Source organism: Helianthus annuus, chromosome 3, assembly GCF_002127325.2.
Source record: "Helianthus annuus cultivar XRQ/B chromosome 3, HanXRQr2.0-SUNRISE, whole genome shotgun sequence".
Classification (NCBI taxonomy): domain Eukaryota; kingdom Viridiplantae; phylum Streptophyta; class Magnoliopsida; order Asterales; family Asteraceae; genus Helianthus; species Helianthus annuus.
The window spans coordinates 2516930-2537220 of NC_035435.2; positions in this window are offsets into that span (position 1 = coordinate 2516930).

A 20291-nucleotide genomic window follows, 5' to 3' on the forward strand; every position below is an offset into this window, starting at 1 on the left:
GTAATGCTTTTAGTAAAATGAATGATTCACTCAGTATTTCCCCGCTGACAAAACCTTTTCCAAACATATTTCAGGTGATCTGTTGTGATCCAAGGAAAGTGCCGTGAAGCACTACAAGCTCAGAGAAGTGGCTCAGTGTAAATAAATAAAGAAACATGTTTTGAGAAATAAAGATTTCCTTGCGAAATCATCTTATTGTAAATTATGGGATTTTATCCCTAAAACTTTATGTAATATATTAAACGGGCATTTTTAGTATTAAAAGATCCTGTATTAAAAGACTTCCGCTGTCGCCTAAATTAAATACCACGGGATTCCTGTCCCGCGGCTCTTGAACCGGGTCAGACCGGGGCCGAGGGCCGTGACAGGAAAAGGTGGTATCAGAGCCACTGATCGAGCCACTGATTTAAGCCTATAAATTAAGTATTTAACAAAATACTTAATTGCTATTTTATGATTATATGTGATTATTAACTGATTATTTGTTAGCCACAGTATGGGTAAATAAAAGCTTTCTGCTATCTACCACAAATTAGACACTACAACCACAGAAAAAGGAACCTCTCCCTCCAAACGCCCAGCAGACCTAAAAGAAGGAATTTTTGTTCGTAAAGCAAATTATGAAAATCCTCTTACCCCAGAGAAAAGAAATTCAATTCTTAGAAAGGGTCAGGAGAAAATAAAGAAACCCTAAGCCAAGAAAGTGAGGTTTAATCCAGAAATCCAGGAATTTGTTACTAGTCCACCTTGGGAGGACAAGTTAGATGAAAAATGGGCAAATCTTTATATGCTAGCTACCGTAGCAGAAAATGCAAACCTCTAGATTACCAATAAGCCTGAACTAATAGAAAAGTGCTACTCCATAAATAAATAATCAATTCCAGTGTGTTCTCTTTCCTGTTGTTCTGTACAAATTAGTATGCAATAAAACTTTAATGTTTATTTGTTAAACTTTGTTCCAAAGTTTTAACTTAACATTTTTGTGCATTTTGCATATATGCTATCCAGCATGAATGAGATATCGGAAGCATTCCAGAATCTCAACCTCTATCCAGTACCAATTGAAGTCTCCCATGACTTTACTGGTTACATTGCTGACATAGAAGAACCCCTGGAATTCCAAGCTCCACTGCTGGAAAAAGCCAAACCTAAAAAGAAAAGAAGATATGTAGGATGGAGAAAAGTGCGCAGGAGGAAGCCAGCCACTAGGAAACTTCCTAAAATAGAAAATCCTGTGAGCAAAGGAAAAGAAATAGAAACTGGAGAAAGTTTCAAACAAGCAGGAATAGAAATAAGGGAAGATATTAAGCAAAAGGGAATAGAGATCGGAGAGAGCTCTAAACAACCTGAGGAGATCACATTCCAAGACGAAATAGACCGTCTACTGGCGAATTGTGATGTCATAGAACCTATTAACAATAATCTCTACTCTTACCCTGCCACTGCCCAATTCCCAATAAACTTAGGACCAGCTATTCCGGACCCACTGATGCACACACGACCTTTAGGCCAAATGGAAGAATGGTGGACAAATGACTGGCAATTCCAAAATATGATCAATAGTCCCTTTACTTTACTTCCTCAATTTGATCCAGAACCTATCCCTAACCCGCCAATGAGCTATGAAAACCTGGCCGAACTTCATCAGTTTGGTGAAGAACTGATAGGTACAGGGAATAGAATCCGGGAAATAGGGGAACAAATCTCTTGGAAGTATGACGAGAGGGAGCGTCACTACTAAACTGCCAGCTGATCAAAGAATAGTGGGGTTGGAAAGTCTGTTTGTATAATAATAGTAATAGTGAAATCTAACTCTGTAAAATGGGAAATAAAACATTGTAAGAAAGATAGTGTGTATTGACGCCTATATAATCTATCAAACAAAGTAGAAGTCGAAAAAATCGATAATTTTGGTTATAGATATGTGTTGTAAGGTTTTATGTGTTTATGTGTAATTGCTTTGTCATATTTAAATTATTTGACACTAATAAGTTACACTTATACCAATTATCAGATGGAAAACGCTAGTAATGAACCAGTTAATGAAGAGAATCAATCTGAACAAAATCAGGAAAACCAATACATGACTAGACAAGATATTGAAAATATCATCACTCAAGGGATAGCTAATGCTATTCCTGCAATCATGGCGGCTGCTCAGAAACCTGTTGAACCGCAGCAAATCATTCCTAGTAAACGTACCCAAGAAGACAATTTTAGTCATAGTGTAAATGGAGGCGGCAATCATGACAATAATAATCCACGACAAGCTCCACCGCCTAAGAAAATGAAAGCTGCAACGCCTGGTTGCACTTACAAGGAATTTCTTGCTTGCAAACCTGCTGAATTTGCAGGTAACGAAGGAGCAACTGCAGTACTGCGTTGGTTAGAGAAAACCAAAGCAGTAATTGCAATAAGTAAATGTGCCGAAGAAGATCAAGTTATGTATGCGTCGAACTTGTTCAAAGAAGGGGCGTTAGAGTGGTGGAACACTGTATTGCAAGCAAAAGGAAGAAGGGTGGCCTATGCAATGAGCTTGGAAGAATTTAAGAGTCTTATAGAAAGAAAATTTTGTCCCGAATACGAGAAGGAACAAATGGCCAACAAATTCCTAAACCATCGTATGATAGGCGTAGATTGTCGGAAATATACTTCGACATTCTTCGAATATGCGAGAGTGGTACCTACCCTGGCTTCGCCAGAACCAGTACTCATTTCCCGTTATATTTGGGGATTAATCGGAGAAATCCGTAACATCGTTAAAGCTGCGAGACCACGCACTATTGACGATGCTGTGGAATTAGCTAATACTTTAACCGATGAACTGGTACGCACAAGAGAAGAAGATCGAAAGAAGGAATTGGCTCAGAAGATTACCCAAGGATTTCGTGTGGGTAATACTAAGAAAAGAGGAATAGGGAAATCCTCATCACCTACTTTCTGCAGAAATTGCCAGAAGAACCACTATGGACAATGCAATATAATCTGCAACTTTTGCAAAGCAAGAGGACATCGTGAAGAAGACTGCAGAAGGAAAACAAGAATCTGTTATAACTGCAGAGAAACGGGACATTTCCAATCTGAATGTCCTAAATTAGCCAAACCAGCAGACAATAAAGCTAAAACGGCCGACGGAACTACTAAGAAGAATGCACGAGCATTCCAGCTGACCACTCAAGAAGCTGAACTCATCCCGGATGTGATAGCTGGTACGTTCTTAGTTCACGACGTATTTGCGAAAGTATTATTTGACTCTGGTGCAAACCAAAATTTTATTAATACTTCATTCTGCCAAGCTCTTAATTTACCATTAACTACCCTTAGGCAGATTTTTACGGTCGAAACCGCAGAAGGGAATTCTGCTAACACAGATAAAGTTTTGCAAGAAGGAAAAATAGAACTATTAGGCCATAAGTTTTCTGCAAACCTGTTACCTATGAAATTAGCCGGATTCGATGTGGTATTAGGAATGGATTGGTTAGTAGCCAACCATGCTCGAATCCTCTGTGATAAGAATTCCGTAGAAATTCGTACCCCCACAGGAGAGGTGATTTTGATCACAGGAGATAGATCTCGAAAGCTACTGAAATTCATCTCAGTAATGAAATTGGCTAGCTATTCGAGAAAACAAGAAATGGTGTATATGATTTCGGTAATCATTAACACTAAAAATAAGGAACTCCAGGATATCCCTGTAGTTTCAGAGTACCCAGATGTTTTTCCAGAAGAATTACCTGGGTTACCACCCGATAGAGAGGTAGAGTTTAGAATTCATCTAATTCTGGGTACTACACCAATAGCCAAGGCACCTTATCGATTAGCACCCACCGAAATGCTAGAACTGAAAAAGCAGTTAGACGAATTACTAAGCAAAGGATTTATACAACCTAGTTCATCCCCTTGGGGAGCACCAGTGTTGTTTGTGAAAAAGAAGGATGGATCGATGAGAATGTGTATCGATTATAGAGAATTAAATAAAGTTACAATTAAGAATCGATACCCATTACCTAGGATTGATGATCTTTTTGATCAACTTCAAGGAGCTAGATATTTTTCCAAGATAGACTTAAGATCCGGATATCACCAACTGAAGGTACAAGAGGAAGACATACCTAAAACTGCTTTCAGAACTAGGTATGGTCATTATGAGTTTACAGTCATGCCCTTTGGATTAACGAATGCACCCGCAGCATTCATGGACATGATGAATAGGATCTGTAAACCATACTTGGATAAATTTGTGATCGTTTTCATTGACGATATACTTATTTACTCCAAAAGCCAGAAGGAACATTGCGAGCACCTACATGTACTCTTAACTTTGTTAAGAAAAGAAAAGCTCTATGCCAAATTCTCGAAGTGTGAATTTTGGCTGCAAGAAGTGCAATTCTTAGGTCATGTGGTAAATCACGAAGGAATTCAGGTAGACCCTGCTAAAATAGAAGCAATCACTAAATGGAGGGTTCCCCAAACAGCTATGGAAATTAGAAGTTTTCTAGGCTTAGCCGGATACTACAGAAGATTTATTAAAGATTTTTCTAAGATAGCTGTACCCTTAACTAAGCTGACCTGTAAAACCATTAAGTTTGAATGGGGATTTAGACAAGAAGAAGCTTTTAGGATTTTAAAGCACCGACTGACGAATGCTCCAATTTTAGCCTTACCCGAAGGAATAGAAGATTTCGAAGTATATTGTGATGCCTCAAGGTTAGGATTTGGATGTGTGTTGATGCAACGCAAGAAGGTAATTGCGTATGCCTCTAGGCAATTGAAAAAGCATGAAGAGAATTATACGACTCATGACTTAGAATTAGGAGCCGTAATTTTTGCCCTTAAGATTTGGAGACATTATCTGTATGGAAGTAAGTTTACTGTTTATACAGATCATAAAAGTTTAAGGTACATATTTGGACAAAAAGAGTTAAATATGAGGCAAAGGAGGTGGATGGAAATCTTGAGTGATTACGACTGTGATATTCAATATCACGAAGGAAAGGCGAACGTAGTCGCGGATGCCTTAAGTCGTAAGTATCATGAGAAGCAAAAGCGAGTCCGTGCTCTTAGATTAAATATACAAGTAGATTTAATGGAGCAATTGAAGGAAATTCAGGAAACAGCAATCAAGGATGATGCTGAAGGAATGAAAGGTTACATAAAAGAATTGGAACAAGGAAATGATGGAATTTGGAAATTCCACAAGAAACGAATTTGGGTACCTAAGCAAGGAGAATTAAGAAATAAGATTTTAGAAGAAGCTCATAAATCTAGGTATACTATACATCCAAGAAATAATAAGATGTATCAAGATTTAAGGAAGAATTTCTGGTGGATAGGTATGAAAAAGGATATAGCCGAATACGTATCTAAGTGTTTAACCTGTTCCCAAGTTAAAGCCAAACATCAGAAACCTTCAGGACTACTACAACAATTGGAAATGCCTGTATGGAAATGGGAACTCATAACAATGGATTTTGTTACTAAGTTACCCAGAACTAGAAAAGGTAATGATGCGATTTGGATAATTGTAGATCGATTAACCAAATCAGCTCACTTCCTACCAATGAAAGAAACCTTTAGCATGGAAAGGTTAGCAAAGTTGTATGTAGACGAAGTCGTATCTTTACATGGAGTTCCGCTCTCCATTGTATCGGACAGGGATAGTCGTTTTACTTCTCATTTCTGGACTAGTTTCCAGAAAGCAATGGGAACTCGACTAAATCTGAGTACTGCATATCATCCACAAACTGACGGACAAAGTGAAAGGACGATACAAACTTTGGAAGACATGCTCCGAGCATGTGTAATAGATTTTGGTGGTAATTGGGATAACCATCTACCTTTAATTGAATTCTCCTATAACAATAGTTATCATTCAAGCATTGAAACTGCTCCATTCGAGGCACTGTATGGACGCAAGTGCAGAACTCCAGTATGTTGGGCAGAAATAGGAGAAAATCAACTATCAGGTCCAGAAATCGTACAAGAAACTACTGACAAGATAACTCAGATCAAGGAAAGACTGAAAACAGCTCGAGATCGTCAAAAGAGCTATGCAGACAATCGTCGCAAACCATTAGAATTTCAAGTCGGAGACAAAGTACTATTGAAAGTTTCCCCTTGGAAAGGAGTAGTACGATTTGGTAAGAAAGGAAAACTGAGTCCAAGGTATGTCGGACCATTCCCAGTGATACAACGAATAGGACCAGTTGCTTATCGCTTACAACTACCAGAAGAACTAGCTGGAGTACATGATGTATTTCATGTATCCAATCTCAAGAAATGTTTATCAGACGAATCCTTGGTAGTACCTCTTCAAGATGTAGAGGTAAACGAAAAACTAAAATTCATAGAAAAACCACTACAGATCGAAGATAGAAAAGTCAAGTTTCTCAAGCACAAACGACTAGTGCTAGTCAAGGTCAAATGGAATTCAAAGAGAGGACCAGAATACACTTGGGAGCTGGAATCAGAAATGAAGCGCAAATATCCTCATCTATTCCAATAAATCTCGAGGACGAGATTCTTCTAAGGTGGGGAGGATGTAACAACTCTCACTAAAATCAATAATTAGGATGATAATTATCTATTAAGGAAACCCAAATTGAGACACCCAAGTAATTCTGCATTAACCCTAAAATTTCCGGAACAATCGTGTCACGACCCCCGATCCCATCCTGGCCGGAATCGGAAGCCGCGAGCAGTCAAGTGGTACCGGTGATTATTTTGAAAAACATTGCAGTGGAAATTTCATCAGGACTGTGAGTTAGGAAAAATATCAGAGTTTAGAAACACCGGATTTTATTTAAATAGATGGAATAAATTCCATGTTTTACAAAGGTAGCTTTTAATAAAAACAATATTTCTTAAGTTGATTTAATTAATAAAATAAGCCACTTCTTGAAGTCCTTTAGTGCCGGATCCAATTCTTACTCCAATCTACTGTAATTACCTGAAACGCGTTTTAAAAAGGTTTTGTCAGCGGGAAATACTGAGTGAGTTCATTCAGGTTTTATGTAAAAACAGATTTGTTATAATTTACAGTATTAAGAGCGATTACAATGTTTCTACATGTCAACCATATACCCACGGTATTTGTCACTCGACTACCCATTGGCTATCTCGTTGTCCAATGGGGTCCTATTGGCTATCTCGTTGTCCAATAGTGTTTGTGACTATGGTCAGATCACCCATTGGCTAACTCGTTGTCCAATGGTGACGGGAAATAAGTAATGTATACAAAACCCCACATACCGGCTGTAATTTGGTGATTACAAAGACTTAATCCCTGTAATTATAACTCTGAAAATAATTTGGAGTTTTGTAAAACAGTTGATAAAAAGAGAATGACTCACTTTATAAGCATGCAAGATTGAGTTAACAAGCTTCTTGATTCTACTTCTTCTGATAATTAAGCATGCACTTTATTATTCTGGATCTTCTGATGATTTAATAGTTTGTTTGATTGTGAGTGTGTAGTGGGAAGTATTTTCGGTAGTTAAACATATAGTTTAACAGAATGGAATACGTATTTGTGTAAAACCTAAATCAAACCTTAACGATGGTTACGAGATTCGAACCTTAACGAAATTCACAAAGTGTAGTCTTATTCAGACAGTACTTTGGCATCCGTTTAACGAACTCACAAAGTATAGCACTTTGGCATCCGTTTAACGAACTCACAAAGTATAGTACTTTGGATTCCGTTAACGAAATTCACAAAGTTTAATACTTTGGCATTCGTTAGTTGGTTCCTGAATCGACCGAACAGAATATCGTATCGGTGATTATTGGTTAGAACACCAACGTATAGAGAGAAGAAGAAGAGAAATGAGCAAGGAAGAATGAAATCCTAAGCTTCCTATTTATAGCAAGCAAGCAAGCACCTCAAACATATTTCTAATCGATGTGGGATAGATTGACGTGCCTACCTACCTGCTTGACATGCTAGCTATCTTGCTTATATATATTAATTCAGCTGCTTCACTCGTTTTTCTCGTATAACTTTTAAAATAAGACGTTTTATAAAACGACGAATATGTCTTTAGAACGAGCATATTTTTATCTACGTTTTAACCTAAGTTTCATTAAAAATGGAGTAAGGTAAAAAAAAATAATATATTTAATTATTAATATTAAACGTTTTCATACGACCCCATATATATCTATTTTTAATAAACCTTACTTAGCTTAATTAATCTTGTTAGCTTAATTAATATTGATTAACTTGATTAATTAATCATACTAAACTTAATTAACAAATTAATTAATCTACTCAGCTAACTTAACTGCTAAGTTTATTTAACTTATTAAGTTTATTTAGCTTTTAAGTATTCTAGCAGCTCCCTGATTACGAGTTCTAATTTCTAGACACAATGGAACTCGCATTAGTGTATTAACTCAATTCAACTTTAACGATAATCACGAGATAGAAACCCTCACAACGATTTACAAGTGCAATACTTAACAATTCAACGGATTCACAACGAATGACAGAGTATAGCCCGAGTTCGGACAGTACTCCAACATTCAAGTCAAAATCACGATGAATAACAAAGTATAACTCAATTTGAGCAGCACTCAGACAATCGTTGGATAGTTATAATCGATCGGAGATTGAATCGTAGCAGCGATTAGAGTTATTACCCTGATAACGAGCAGAGTTTAGGGATTTAGAAGGTAAAATCCCGAGCTATTATATACAAAAATAAAAGCTGACGGAAAGAAAAGAATTGAACAGCGATCGAGTTAATACCCGGCATCGTAGCAGCACTTCGTGACCCGTGTGTGTTTAATTGCACTACTACTGCTCTAATTCGACGTACATAGTGAGAATTGACGTCGTTTCAATCACAGAAAGCAAGTGCCAATGTCTGCTATTTATACACGAAATTTGGCAGGCTTACGGACCGTAAGCCATATCCCTTACGGTCCGTAAGGGAAGCACTCTATTTATAGACTGCCTAGGTTCGAGACTAGCCTTGCTGACTTGATGATTTTGACCAATAAGAATTAAACAACGTTTTATGTTGATAATCGTTAGCTAGGGTTTACCCCCTTTGAGTTTTAGGGGCCCTGATCCTGATTCCGATTGTTCTGGAAATTTTAGGGTTTATGCAGAATCACTTGGGTGTCTCAATTTGGGTTTCCTTATTGCATGATTATCATACTTAAATATTAATTTTAGTGAGAGTTGTTACAAATCGGAATCAGGATCAGGGCCCCTAAAACTCAAGGGGGGTAAACCCTAGTTGGACGATTATCCACAGAACTCGTTGGTTAAATCTTATTTGTTAAATTTGTTGATTCAGCCAAGCTAGTCCCGAGCCTAGGCAGCCTATAATTAGACTGCTTCCCTTATGGACCGTAAGGGAAGTGGCTTACGGTCCGTATGCCTGTCCAAAAATCAGTATAAATAGCCGACCTTGGCACTTGAATTCTGTTGTTAAAACGACGCACAAATTCACTGTGTACGTCGAGTTATAAGCAAAACAGTTCACAACACACACTAATTCACGAAGTGCTGCCGCAATCAGGGTAATAACTCGATCGCTATTACGATTCAACATCCGATCGATTATAACTATCCAACGATTGTCCGAGTGCTGCTCAAATTGAGCTTGTACTTTGATTATTCGTCGTGATTTTGACTTGAATATTTGAGTGTTGTTCGAATTCGGACTATGCTCTGTTATTCGTCGTGAATCCGTTGGATTATTGAGTATTGCATCGTATTAATCGTTGTGAGGGTTTAATCTCGTGAATTGTCGTAACTGCTATATTAGTTACTAACCCGTTTGTGTGTGCATTGTTGTTAAATTAGGTTAATCGAGGCTAATCAGTAGGCTTATATCTTGCTCGTTAAATCTACAATGTGAGTCATTCTCTTTTTATCAATTGTTTTACAAACTCCAAGTTATTTTCAAAGTTATAATTACAGGGATTAAGTCTTTGTAATCATCAAGTTACAGCCGGTATGTGGGGTTTTGTATACATTACTTGTTTCCCGTCACACTTGGACAAACGGGTGGCCAAGGGGTGATCTGACCACAGTCACAGACACCATTGGACAAATGGGTTAGCCAATGGATGGTCGAGTGACAAATACTGTGGGTAGTTGGTTTGATATCAGAAACATTGTAATCGCTCTTAATACTGTAATTTATAACAAACGTAATGCTTTTAGTAAAATGAATGATTCACTCAGTATTTCCCCGCTGACAAAACCTTTTCCAAACATATTTCAGGTGATCTGTTGTGATCCAAGGAAAGTGCCGTGAAGCACTACAAGCTCAGAGAAGTGGCTCAGTGTAAATAAATAAAGAAACATGTTTTGAGAAATAAAGATTTCCTTGCGAAATCATCTTATTGTAAATTATGGGATTTTATCCCTAAAACTTTATGTAATATATTAAACGGGCATTTTTAGTATTAAAAGATCCTGTGTTAAAAGACTTCCGTTGTCGCCTAAATTAAATACCACGGGATTCCTGTCCCGCGGCTCTTGAACCGGGTCAGACCGGGGCCGAGGGCCGTGACAGTAGGAGTAGCGGCTGATGTGGTAGCAGTAGTAGCGCTGATACGTTTGGGCAACTTGTTCTGTTCCACCGCCTGATCTGTGAGGCGACGAGCAAGACGCTGAATGTCTTGGATATTGTCGAGATTAGCCGATGTCACATGGCTCTGAATTTCTGATGCTAGACCCTTGAGGTACAACTCAATGTGCTTGATCGGAGGGTCCACCATGGTTGGACACAAGATGGCCAGTTCGTTCGACCGTTTCGTGTAAGCTTCGATTTCCGACCCCCATTTTCAGATGGTAAAACTCATCTTCCAACTTGTGGATGTCATCCCGCGTGCAGTATTCCCTCTTGATAAGTTCCTTGAAATCGTTCCAAGGGGTGGCGTTAGCAGCTGCCAACCCTAAAATCTGAACTTGCGCGTTCCACCAAGTTAGCGCAATTCCTTCCAGCGTGCCAGTGGCATACTTCACCCTGCGATCCTCAGGGCATTCACACATTTCAAATACCGACTCGAGCTTTTCGAACCAATGGAGTAGTCCCACTGCTCCCTCTGTGCCACTGAATGTGCTTGGACGACAGTCCATGAAGTTCTTGAATGTGCAGACAGGTTGTGGGGCGTGTTGACCTATTGTGTACAAATAGGACAAAGTTAAACACAAGAGTTAATGTAGGATCTAAAGATCCTAGTGTGAATCACATCCGCAGGGTATACTACCTGCTTGTGCAGCTGCAAGTGCCGCAGCTACTTGTTCATTGATAAGAGCCGTCAACTGGGCTTGAGTCATGTTCACACGTCCAGACATGATCTTCATAGTAAAAGTAGAATAAGTGAGAATGGTTCGCGAGTAGTGCGATGACAGAAGAGTGTAAGCACATAGGTGTTCTCATGTAATGACCCATAGTAAGCAATGTAATCTAAGCATACTGCGAGCAAAGTTCTATGTAATTCTAGCATGTAGGCAATAAACATAAACCTTATTACCTAGGATATTGAGTCTTGCACGTGGAGCGAAGCGTCGTTGTGGATCGTTGAGCATTGTACTGGTTATAGTCTGGTTTTAATAAAAACGTTTTTCCCATATTAAAACCAAGTTCTCTATAACCAATGGCTCTGATACCAATCTGTCACACCCCCAAAAATCCACACGCGGAGTACCACCGCTTGGAGGCGTGACATGACCAGGATCAAGCCACCAATCATAAAGAACAATGTATATAGTAAAAGTAAATGTCATTAAACCAAACCCATCCATATGAAAGGTGTTCAAAACATAAGTAATAGTTCAACGTTTAGCGGAAGCAAATAAGTAAAAGCCTAATCATAAATAAGTATGTAATGTCATAACGTTCAATCATAGCATTCACGATCCTTGTCCACAACGACTTGCTAAGGTCCTGCAAGGCATGCAGCAGAGAGTCAACAACTAGTTGAGCGAGTTCACAGAAAGTAAGTTATGTATGTACTAATAGTGGGGGTTTCCCATGATTATATTTATTACTAATGGGGGCTTCCCATGTTTATCCTTACTAGACTATTGTAACCATGTGTGTTCTTCTTAATCCGAGAACAGGAATACGTACAAGGTCACGTAGGTTTTACGTGAGTGCCCTTCCACGAGGACAGTGGTATGCGTGGGGTTTACGTAGGTTTTACGTAAGTGTCCTTCCGACCCGGAAGACAGTAGTAGGTATGAGTTTACGTAGGTTTTACGTAAGTGTCCTCCCGACCCGGGAGACAGTGGTAGATACTAGTTTACGTAGGTTTTACGTAAGTGTCCTGACTAACCTGAGGACGATGGTATATAGTCTAGCAATAGCGTAAGTACGAGTAATTATCCAATTCAAATCTTCCAACCCAATTCCCAACCCGGGAATCCCATGCCTTGGCTGTGTGAACTCACCTTGATTTGCTCGGTATGTTATTGCTTCTAGAGTTAATTAAATGTCTAAGTCCGTTACACACGACCTAGGATACATTTCACATGATTCGATGTAAGTGTTACATTCAAGTAGGGTTTACACATCAGTTGTGATCCGTGTGATAGTGGTGTACAGAATGATATGACGAGATTGTTCACCCATACAAGATCATGCAATTTCATTCAATAGCATACATTCATATACAGAACATACACAACATATGAAATTTAGTCTATGCATCTCAATTGAAAGTCTTGTATCGTCAGAAGTCAGACATCATATATCATATTGTGACATTAGGACATTTAGTCATTCAAGGGTAACCCTAGGTTTTAAATCACAAAGTCGGACACAACAGCACATGTAGAAGGTCGGACAACCTTCTAGGGCAAGAAATTCGGACCATGGAGTTTACAAAACTCTGACAAGGCTTTTAAGGCCTAAAACTCGGACCAAAGGGTCTTGTTACAAAAGGTCGGACATGTTTACTTATATATAAAAGTCGGACAAGAGGGGGGGCCTTCCCTGGTTAAAAACTCGGACAAGGGGTGGCTACCCCACAAAACTCGGACCCCTTCCTTGCCTACTAAAACTCGGACCCATAATGTTGTACAAAGCTCGGACAACCATTAGTCCTTGGCAAAAGTCGGACTAAGTTACAAGGCAGAAACTCGGACTATGTTTTGAGTTTAAAGGTCGGACCTTATCACCATGCTAAAAGTCGGACCTCCTTTATAATCATACAAAAAAATTCGGACAACCATTATACCATTTAAAGTTCGGACAAGGTATAAGTAATCAAAACTCGGACATAAAGCTCGGACTTTACATCACATTTAAAATTCGGACTTGTATCATTCACAAAACTCAGACTACCAATCAGTCATACCTACGAATAATCAAGTTCAGTGTAATTGTAACAGTTACGTTTTCACGTTTAAGAAACCCTAATTTCATTGTCCCTGTAATGCAGTAATCCAATTATCAAATCAATCATATCATGTATCTTAATCATCAGGCAATCGATTATACGACTAATCAACATCATTATCACAATAATCAGAATCCAATCAATAATCACAGAATATCATATGAAGAACTTGGGTTTTAACATGAATCAATCAATCAACGATTAACATCAAACAATGATTAAACAATTACCTTGAATTGATTCTAGATAAAGTGAGGAAATCAAGAGTGATGAAGAACTTGTGCCAATGATGAAGATGATGATTGCCAGAGAGAATGAAAGTACGTGCTTTGTTTCTTTGGTGGTGATTAGTGAAAGGGATTAGGGTTAAGAATGATTAGAGTTTCACTATAAGCACTTAACACCCTTAAGTATTATCTATTACAGTTTCATCACCACATTCAAGTATTTGTCAAATCTTTCACAAGTAACACATAACCATGCACAATTACAATACACTTTATTGTATCAAACGCATACAGTTTCACAGCAAACTAATTGTGCAAGTAAACGATTAAACAAACAATGAACGTGCAATAAATGCGAAAGTGGAATCTTGGAAACTCGAGTTGTCACACCAGTATCCAGATTTCTATATTCAGTCTTACAGGTGAGAGTACACTAGTGATATCTGTAAACGGGTAATTGCAAAACCGTGAGAGCTCAGGTCAGAACTTCCGTTCAGCAAAGAGATGACGGCTCGACTTTAGGTGTGTCCCATTTGGGGATCTTTTCTTCAACTGCCATTGATACATATCTTCCAATATTTCTCAATTTTTTAGCAGAGGGTTGGCTTTAAAATTAAAGCTTTTGCAAAGTATTATACGAGGACTAGGCTATTGCTCCCGCAAAATCAGAAGTCATGGGATAATACCCCAGATATCACCACGCACAAAGACCTAGTATGTCAGAAACAGAAAATCTTTCAACCAAGATTTCGGGGGTTACCCATATATCCGAGAGATGTTCCCCACGAGATAAGTAAGCATTCGAATTTATGTTTATATCTCGAAAACAATCTACTAAATGAGTAAAAACCTACTGACACATCCTCAGTGAGAGCATTTATCACCTTTTGACTTTCCAAATCTTTAGCACATTGTGATAGTTCACTGATGTACTATCATTTCCTCTTTTATACAACCAAACTCATTTTGAAATTTTTCAATGTGTTTGTCTTTTTCTGGTTTTATCATGTTTTTGGATTTTTCAAATTTTCAAAATTTTCTAAAAATTTTTACTCCCCCTAAAATCAAAATAAATCTCAATTTTGATTTTCCGGGAAAATTTGAAAATAAATTGTACAAACTTGACAACATGATGTGAAAAGCTTCAATTCTCAATCCTCTTGGCATAAACAATCAGAATTCCCCCTTACACCAAACTATTTTCCCATTATGATTTCAAAACACTTAAGTTTGTTTTAATCAAAATGGTTTTTCTGGAAAATAAGTTTTGTTGATTTTATACACCACTTGTAGGTTCGTGGTTCATCATATTGTTCTCCAATCATTTGAATGATAGTTAAATCAAGTTCAAGTTAATGACCTTGATTAACTTCTTGTAAGAACAAACGTCTTTCTACCACTTGTAAGAATAAGATATGATAAAATCAAGAAAATACCACTTGTAGGAAAGATAAATCAAGTACAATTTAATGTCCCTGATTTACCACTTGTAAGTGCTTTCATCAACCACTTGTAGGTTGATATTTCACAGTTGTGAATTTCTCAAGAAAGATGCCGATACCTACTCCACACTTACCAACCTGGGAGTTCCGGCAAGTCCACAACCTGTAAAAATTTAACAATTTTAAAATTCTTTCAAAAATTAAATTTTATCAAGAATAATGCCGACTCCTGCTCCGCGATTACCAACTTGGGAGCTCCGGCAAGTCAGGTTTTTCAATCAAAGAATATATCCACCCAAGCCTGACCAGCCTTGGGTGATTCAGAGTTACCAACACTCGGAATCTTACCTTTCAACTTCTTTTCATAAAATTCTTTAACCCCTTTTGATTTCCCATTAATCATATTACCAAAAATATGCTTCACTTTGGGGTTAAAGGTCTTCTCAACATCAAATTCTTTCTTTTCAGAAAAGAACTGATTTGAAATCTATACTTTGCCAACTTTTTGCTTAAAATTTTCAGCCCTCAATGGTGGAAAATTTGCATCATCCATTGCAGGAACTGAATCTTCACCTTTTGAAACAACCTGTGGCTCCTCTGACTTTGTGGAATCAGATTCATTGCCAGAAGATAGCTCCTCTGATTTAGATGAACCAGAATCATCGCTAGAACTACCCTCAGATTTCTTAACAACCCATTTTTGGTTGTCAAGATTTACTCTTCTTTTATAAAACCTTTTTGAACATTCACCAACTTCAAACTTTGAGTTTTTGAAAACAATAAATGATTTGGTTGGTGGTGCATTGTCAATTATCTTTTCTTTCATTTTTGAGAAACTTCCTGTTTTGGACGAAAAGCCTTGGAACAATCCTTGGCAATATAACCAATTGAGTTACGCTGAAAACAGGTTCTCGTTTCTTTTTTCTGAACAGCTTCATTCTTTATCTCTTCTTGCTTCTTTGCAAATTCTTTGTTTGTCTGCTTCCATAATGAACTTTTCATTTCTTCTTCTGAGCTTGCACCTGAAACAAATACAGTTTTTGGTTTATAAATTTTTTCATTTTTATGATTTTCTGATGGAATAAATCCCAATCCTTTCTTTTTGAAATTACCGTTGTGATTTGGTTTCTTTTGAAAACCAGAACCAAAACCGTAACCCTTTTTCTTGTTTTCTCTTTGTTTAACTCTTGAGGTGTATTTTTTAGGCTTTTCATTAAGATTTACATCTTTTATTTCAGAAAAATTAATTTCTGTTAATTTGAAAACCTTTTTGATCATTTCAGGTTTAACACCTCTTATTGGAAATTCCTCATCAGAATATAATTTGTCAGAATCACTCAAAGTATAAGCCACTTTGATTGGTTCATCATTCAAATTAGATTTTGATAACAGGAATTCTTTATTATAATCTTTTTTGCCCTGTTTGGCGGTTTGACTCGGAGTGCTAGACTCAGACTTTGACTTTGACTCTGACACCTCTGTTTCATCGTTATCTAACACATGATACACCACTTTCTTCATCAATTGAGATTGTTGATCAGTGTCAGACGATGTGAACGTGACATCAATACTTTCTGGCAGATTAACTGATGGTTCAGACTCCCACTTTAAGTTAGTTGCCTTTTTGACTCTTTCTAAATTTGGATTTCTTGGTGAATATCCATTTTCAAGCGGAGGTGGACACTTTTTGTAACTGACACCCTGTTTCTTACCAGAATTCTTCACTTTAGTGTCCTTCTTCTTTTCAGATGTCTTTTCTTCAGAGGTTTCTTCTTCAAAAACCTTCATGCCTTCTACCGTTGCATAAATCCTGTCAATGACATAAGAAGTACATGAGTAACTTTTTAACAAACGATTTACTCTTTCTGTTTCAATTTTTTGAGTCTCCAGTTTCTGTTCTAGAGCAGCACACTTCTCAATGTAGTTGTTCACAATTTTCTGCTTTGTCATGAACGCTCCTTGAAGTGTCTTCATTGTCGTTGCATGTTCATCAGTGGATTCATTGTAATGATTCATAGCTTTGTTCAGTACATCATAGGACTCCTTCAATCTGTTCAGGTTGTGAATCAAAGTACCGTTTTGTTTCTTTACAGCTTCACAGTTTTCACAAATCACCAAACTCTTCCTTGCATCAGCTTCTTCATCAGTTTTGAAAACTGGAACTTCTTTCATTTTTCTCTTCACCACTGGTACTTCTTCATCATCACTGCTGACTGGTGTTTTGACTTTCTTCTTTTTCTTTTTAGCTTTCTCATCATAACTATCACTTTCTTCCATCATTTTCAAGTGCTTTTCCATCCTTCTTGCATAATAATCATTATCGTCATCACTATCTTCAGCTACTCGAGCAACAAAAGCTTTGTAATTTGAAGTTTTGCTTGGATCATAATCATCCCAATTGAAATTTGCCCAGCTAAAACCTTCTGGCAACTTTTCATCATCTTGATTGATTAGGCATGCTTTGTTGTCGGCTGAAATATATTTATCCCAGCTGAAATTTTCTTGATTCACCAAACATGCTCTCTTGATGTGGTTGTTGAGAAACTTGATGATAAATCGATTTCTGATAGTAATCGTTGTTTCCAAAAGGATTTTGAGCTCCACTTGCTTCTCAGTTTTTGCACTCTCTCTTGAAGTGTCCTTTTTCCCTGCAACGAAAACAAGTGACTTTAGATTTATCAAAACCCAAAGTAGAAACGTTTGCATCACGGAAATCATCTCTTCCCGTAATTTGTTTAAACTTATGTCCATCAATTCCATTTCTTCAGCATCTATCTGATCGTAATCCTCTTTTGTCAGCATTGGATTACCGATCCGACCTGCCAATAACTTCCATAGGACTCCAACACAGTCCCTAACAAAGACATATGGCTTTTTGCAACCTCTTCAGAATACTCCTGATCATTTTCAAGATTCAATACAATGTTGCATTGTAGCTTCTTGCCATTCTTGGTTGCTGAAATGTTCGGATCAAATGATGGATATGATGAAAAACTTGTGTTGCTGTTTGATCCTTTGGATGAACTTCCAGATGAGCTCATAGCATTGAATGTTGTCTCAACCTTTGGTGACATGTTGGTGGTTTTGTCATTCAACCCTGCTTTGTAATAAAGCCCAATGTCTTGTTCACCATCAAAATCTTTCATTCTTGAAATCTTTCGTTGTTCCATCTCTTGAGCTTCAATTTTTTCAATGAACTTGCTCAGTGTCAGACTGCTAAAACCTTTCTTGTTCCTTAACATCATGAGATATGTGCCCCAAGTCTCGTGTGGCAACGCATCAGCTAGCTTTTCTATCAACTCCTCATTATCTTTAGTGATGCTCAATCTCTTCATGTTCATTAACAAATTGCAATATCGTTCAATAATTTGCTTTGTGCTTTCATTTTTCAAACCACAAAACAGATCAAACTCTTTCTTCAAAAGTGACTTTTTGTTTTTCACCATCTCTTGACTTCCAACAAAGTTTGATTTTAAAGCTTTCCAAATCGAATAAGCACTTCCATTATGTTGCAATAAAACCAAGATATCTTCTTTCACAGCTTGTTGTTGAAGACTTAACATCATTTTTTGATTTTGTTATTTCTTTTTATCATCAGCGCTCATATCTTTAATTGCAATCTCCTCTTCGTCATCATTTGTTGGTCTAACATATTTCATCTCAACACATTCCCAAGCATCCAAATAATTTGCTTGAACCCAGTTTTCAAAACGTCCTTCCCAACCTTTATACTCCTTAATGTTCATGAGCTTAGGCAGTTTTTGCATAGTCCCTATTTCATTTTCCAACATTGCCTGCTGAGTAACAGTAATAGGGGTAGCAAAGGCGTTATAAAATTCCTCTTCCATGTTTTGGATTTTCAAATTTCACAAAACAGTCTTGTTCTAACGGAATTAGTCTTCAAACGGAATTCACTTTCAAACGAAATCACTAGTCCAAACGAAATTAATCTTTGGAACGGAATTACCCTAATTTCGTTTGAAATCAACACCTTTTCAAACGAAATTATAATTCCGTGCGGGATTATCAAACGAGATAAGAAATTTCAAACGGAATTACTAATTCCACGTGGACCTCCCAAACGAAATTACACCTCTGAAACGGAATTAACTAATAGTGAACTTTCAAACGGAATTAACTTCTGAAGCGAGATTACCCTCTAATTCCGTGCGGAATTATGCTGATATCATCATCTCGAGTAGAAAATTGTCAAATTGATCAAGTTTTAAGCCGATTTTAGATCTGAAACTTTCTAGGGTTTGTTAAAACATGATTGCGCACATGATATGTAAAATTGAAAGCATTTTGACCGTGAAAAATTGTTAATTGTGAAAAAGAAGGTGTAGAAAACAGAATTTTCAGCTGAATTGGTATGAACTCTTCCTCCTGAGCTCTGATACCACTTGTAGGATCGATTACGGACCCGAACGAGTCGTTCAGAAGAGTTTATGCTCAATACGAAAGGCGGAAACAGTCGTATTAAGATCAATTCAGCAAGATATACTCATTAACTGTCATTTTGATTGATTTGATAACAATTTACAGCGAGACGACACTTCGGCAGCAGTTCGGCACTGAAACCGGAAAAGTTACAACTGATTTCATTTGAAGGGTATTTATAAGCATCTAATTCCGTTTGAAAGTGTTCCAAGCGAAATTAGATTCCAAGCGGAATCTAATTCCGCGCGGAATTACATGACACACACTTTCAAGCGGAATTACCCTTTCATGCGAAATTACTTGTTTTCTCGAACTACATGCCCTGATCTAACATTCTTAGTACAAGACTTGATACAAGACGAAGTCGACAGACGGATGCACCAACAAGATCGCCTTTTGATAGTAATCTTCTTTAAACAGATTAGCTCTTTCTTCAACAGCAGAGTTTCTGCATTCTCGTTTGAAATTACCCTTTTGCTTACATTTGAAGCAGGTCACTTTTGATTTGTCGAAGCCCAGTTTTGTTGATGGTCCACAGATTGATTTTCTGCCAATGATATCCATGAACCGCTGAGCTCTTCGAATGCAGCTTGCCAAACACCATCTCAGATCAATGAGTTCCATCTCTTCTGGATCGATCTGGTCATAATCTTCCTTTGTCAGTTCGGAATTTCCAATTTTCCCAGCCACCAGGTCTTCATAAGATTCTAGTATGGATTCAAGAAGACTCATTTGCAGTTTAGCAGGGTTGATGTTCATTGTTGAAGACTTCTTTAGCTTTAAGTCGATGTTGCAGAGAATTTCTTCAGGT